The sequence below is a fragment of the Etheostoma spectabile genome, chromosome 6, assembly GCF_008692095.1.
Source record: "Etheostoma spectabile isolate EspeVRDwgs_2016 chromosome 6, UIUC_Espe_1.0, whole genome shotgun sequence".
NCBI lineage: Eukaryota > Metazoa > Chordata > Actinopteri > Perciformes > Percidae > Etheostoma > Etheostoma spectabile.
In genome coordinates this window covers 102,073-106,983 of record NC_045738.1, presented here as the reverse complement: position 1 = coordinate 106,983, position 4,911 = coordinate 102,073, and the positions used below count along the sequence as shown (strand labels likewise).

The following is a 4,911-nucleotide window of genomic DNA, read 5'->3' as shown; positions in this document are numbered from 1 at the left end:
TTCCTTCAAAAATAAGGACATTTCAATGTGACCCCAAACTTTTGAACGGTAGTGTAGTTCCTGCCACTCAGTGTGAGGTGGCGGTTTTTAAAGAAGATTGACCTCTTGCCAAAAACAAGATGATCAAACCAACACAAGAGAGACTTCTAAAAGTGAAGTCTACCATAAGAAAGATAAGAGAATTGTAAAGATGCGACATGATCAGCTCGACAGAGATGGCGGCTTAAGGTATAGCTCCTATATATAGTAACTATTTGCCAAATAGTTTTATGGTTCTTTTCCAACTCCGGTATTCGACCACTCTGTGCTCGTAGATCATTGCAAGCAAAGGCAAAACAAGAAAAACCCACAAAACCCAGCGACGATACAAATGCCATTGGGAGAGCATTACTGTGAGAAACAAAACTACCTTGCACCACGTTTTTCTCAATTCAGTCTCAATTCACACTGGGGATCACAACGACAGATGTCTAACGTGCTATCAATGTCCAGCTAGCATCTCTGACTGCAAGCCTTGGCTCTATCAGATCTGATGTGGACCATCTAAAAACTTTTGAACGGTAGTGTACATACATAGACACACTCATATATATAAAAAATATGGTGATGACAAACAACTCGACATTGTGGTGGTTGACAAACAGCAGAAGGCAGTTGTGATTTAAGAAGGAGGAACATGAGAAGCTTGAAAAATTCCAAGGGCTTAGAGAGGAGAAAGAAAAGATGTGGAAAGTAAAGGAAACAGTGGTTCCAGTGGTAATCTGAGCGCTCGGGGCTCTGACCCCCAAACTGGGACAGGGGCTTCAGCAAATTCCAGGGACATCTGAGTGTCCTGTCCAGTGCGCGTCCCAAGAACAGCTTAGACACTGCTATATATATATATATATATATATATATATATTACCGTAAATTCCGTACTATAAGCCGCTACTTTTTTCCCACACTTTGATACACTGCGGCCTGTACTACGACGCGGCTAATGCATGTATTTTTTTTTTCACAATCCCGCCAAAAGCTTTTTGCCTCGTAACAGTAGACCAATAAAATTGAGGAGTAGTTTACAGAGGTCCAATGAAATTTGTGATAATCAAGCGCACTTTCACAATTACATTATTGTAAATCAGTCATTTGTAGACATCCCTATCAACATGGAAAACGCTGAAGAAAAGCATATGATGAGCTTTTAAGTTAAAGGCGATCAATCTGGGTGAAGAGGGTAATCGAGCTGCTGACGTAATCTTGGCATAAATGGACGATGGTGAGGCGGTGGAGACGCCAGCGTGAAGAACTGAGTCAGTGAAAAAGACGACAAAAGCTTTCAGAGGTAATCATAGCAGTGGCCCGAACTTGAAAAGTTCTTGAAGACTGGGTTAGCACGAGAGAGGGGCGGCCACGGTGTTTCCACCGTGCAGATCAGACTGAAGGCTAAAGCCATCGCCACCGAAATGAAAATCGAAGATTTTAGAGGTGGGCCATCGTGGTGTTTTAGATTTATGAGAAGAAAAGGCCTGTCCGTCAGGGCACGCACAACTTTGTGTCAGCAGCTCCCTCCCGACTACGAGGAAAAACTTGCTAACATCCGCACATTCACTTAAACCAAGATAGCGGAGAATTCCATCGGGCCAGATGAGATCATAAATATGGATGAAGTACCTTCGACGTTCGACCTGCCTTCACTCGGACTGTTATAAAAGAGGTGACTCGTCCATCACACTGAAAACAGTGGACTGAGAGAACGCATTTTACTTGTGTTCTGAGCTGTACAGCATCCGGACTAAAATTCCAACGATGGGTGATTTTTAAGCGGCTGACAATGCCAAAGGAAAAATTCCAAGAGAAATCGTGGTGAAAGTCAATAAGAAAGGTTGGATGAGGAGAGCCTAATGAAGGATTGGCTGAGAGAGTGCTACGCAAAGCGACCAGGGGGATCTTCGCAGAAAAAATGCAATGCTGTTATGGACAGCATGAGGGCCCATACAGATTCAGTGAAAGCTGCCATCAAGAGTACAAACTCAATTCCAGCTGTGATTCCTGGGGGCACCACTAAGTATTTGCAGCCAACTGGCATCAGCGTGAACGGGCATTTAAAGTGGCACTGCGCGTTGAGTGGGAGGATTGGATGACGAGCGGAGAGAATCCTTACCAAAACAGGCCGCATGCGAAAGGCATCTTTAACTCAAGTCTGCAGTGGATCTAAATGCGTGGAGCCGTGTCAAAAACATCCACCATCACCAACGGGTTTCGAAAGGCTGGACTGCTGTGTGATGAAGAGACCGCGTGCGCTCAAGTGAGCGCGCGAGAGAAGAGACTGAATTGAGTGAGCAGGATCTGGGCTGTTACTTCGGACACTGAAGAAGAGGACTTGATGGTTTAGTGCACAGGAGGAAGTCAAGACGGCGATTAATGACTTTTCCGTAGGCTGCAGTGGTACACGGATATATTTTTTTACCAGTCGTAGGAGATATTGGTGTTGTTCGTGCACTGTCAGTAAAAAAGCATCACAACGTTATTTGTGTTACCGGTACGTACAGTAGGCCTACGCAAATTAAATTAGCACTGTTCGGAAAAAAAGGATTCACAATATGTATTTGTTACCATACAGATTAAATTAAAAGTTAAAAAATCCTACGTAATATCTTTGTGTGAATATCTCGTTACAACGTGGGCCACCTGCGGCTTAAAAGCCAGGCGGCCTGTACAAGTACAAATTGATTTTCTTTCTAAAATTAGAGCGTGCGGCTTTTAATCAGGTGCGCGTTGTAGTCGAATTTACGGTTATATTATATATATAGCAGGATATGCACCATGTCACAAAGCCGAATCATTCAAATTGGGTTCTTGAACAGATCTCAACCCAATAGAGCATCTTTGGGATGGGTGGACCGGGAGCTTTGTGTCCTGGATGTGCATCACAAATCTCCATCAACTGCAAGAGCTATCCTATCAATACGGGTAACATTTCTAAAGAATGCTTTCAGCACCTTGGATCAATGCCATGAAGATTAAGACAGCTTGAAGGCGAAAGGGAGTAAACACAGTATTAGTATGGTGTTCCTAATAATCCTTTAGGTGAGCTTGTATATATATTATATATATATTAATTAATAATATATATATATATATATATATATATATACACATACATATCCACATACATATATACCATATATTCAATCATATTACAGTAACAGTATAGTATTACAGTAACCGTAATATCCTATGCTTTAACTTTAGGAGACAAATGACACACAGCAAAGCCATGTTTATGAGGGATTTGGCATATAAGTGACCATATATGAAAAAATACTTTTTCTAGGATTTGGGTTATTATGTGTCTCTGGTAGGGCTGCACAATTAATCGAATTTTAATTGCGGTCACGATTTTGACTTCCCACGATCAAATTTGTGTGATTGAGCGATTATTTTTTTTAAAGCGTAATTTCATAGAACGCTCCAGGTTTTTTGCATAGCCAATATACCGCTTGGTTCACCGCTGTCTGATCATGTGCCAGTCAGAGTAGTTCCCTGCACCATGCAGCTTAGTTTCTAGATGTAGACAGTCACAGAGGACAGAGGGACGGGAGGAAAACTCAACAGAGCAGTAGGTTATACGTCGGTCTTGAAGTTTACCAGTTTACCAGTAAACACAACATTTTGTCCCGTTTGTTGTTTTCAGACAACAGCGGTGACCAGTACTAGTCGGTGCTAGCAGCGTCTGTTAGCTGTTAGCTCCTGTAGGACGCACGGCGAAGAACACAGAAGAATACTGAATGCAACTAACTTCAGTTGGTAGAGTAGCAGCGTGTGAGACGGAGCTGCTGGACCTGGACCTGGGCCAGTGATGTGACCCATTGCGAGAATATCATAGTTCATAAAAATGCAGCGCAGTGAAGATACAGACGTTTCATACACACGACGTTTGTATCCGCCATTCGACCCGTGCTGGACCCGTTCATAATGATCAGCCGTCTCTCTGTGAGTAGCGTCCATCACACTCCCTCTCGCAGTTATAAACAGCCTATGTGACAATACAATTTGTTTTGGTTAAAATCAACAAATAATCGTGAGAATAATCGCGATCAAAATTTTGATCAAACTAATCGTGATTATCACTTTGGCCATAATCGTGCAGCCCTAGTCTCTGGTGCTTCCACACGCATACAAACTTGGAAAAAAACTATCCATGCTGAGTGAGATACAGGTTTCTGAATGACTTCTGCCTTTAGTCTCCAGGTGAGCTGTTCTGCACCGCTCTCTACGTCACTAGCCAAGACGAGGAGGCTAACCGTAGCACATGCTAGCTTGTTCTCAATGGCAAAAGTCCGATCAAAGGTTTTAGTTTTTGTTGACATTTTATACATTTGATCTGGTTAATTTTGGTTTCACATTGCAATTACGCAAGCGCACTAAGGAACTATACCTGAAAATCTATGTGCATCGTCACATGCGTGAGCTGAGTCTTGCTATACTTGACACTGATTGGTTTGTAAGCGGACTCCCCTTCCTCTTGTATCCTCTCTCTAGTCTCAGAATTTTGGGGAGATTTTTTCCAACTGACTCCTGCTCTCTCCATGCTACTGCAGCTCATTTGATTTTGTTGCGTTGTTGAGGAGCAAGCAAGACCCGGGACTTGGACTTGAGGACCTGCAGTTTTTTTATTCATGGACAAACTGACACCTACACTGTACATTTACTACCACTAAACAAGTAAACTGCTGATTTCTTCTCTGCTCTGACCACCGACAGCTGCCTGCTCTGAGATCCTCCACCATCACTTTCTCTCGTTCGACCACATACTACATACACACCAAGCACTAAGCTAATCCTTGTAAAAGTATCCTTGCTCTGAAACATGAAACTATAAGTCCAAGCATCCAAGCAATCACAAAAAAAAAAAAATGCTTTCACATA

General features: G+C 42.6%; 1 long non-coding RNA gene across 2 annotated transcripts in view; it reads right to left on the bottom strand.

Annotated features, from left to right (window-relative positions):
• The window catches only part of LOC116691676 (uncharacterized), a 13,404-nt gene that overhangs the window by 660 nt on the left and 7,833 nt on the right, over positions 1 to 4,911 (bottom strand). The window contains exons 1-2 of one of the 2 annotated variants that reach the window (XR_004332530.1): positions 3,451 to 3,461; positions 541 to 543 (exon numbers count right to left, since the gene is read on the bottom strand). The exons of the other annotated variant lie outside the window; for it this stretch is intronic. This is a non-coding gene — a long non-coding RNA (uncharacterized LOC116691676). Of the gene's footprint in view, positions 1 to 540; positions 544 to 3,450; positions 3,462 to 4,911 lie in introns of those variants that run through there. 2 annotated transcript variants of the gene reach the window in all.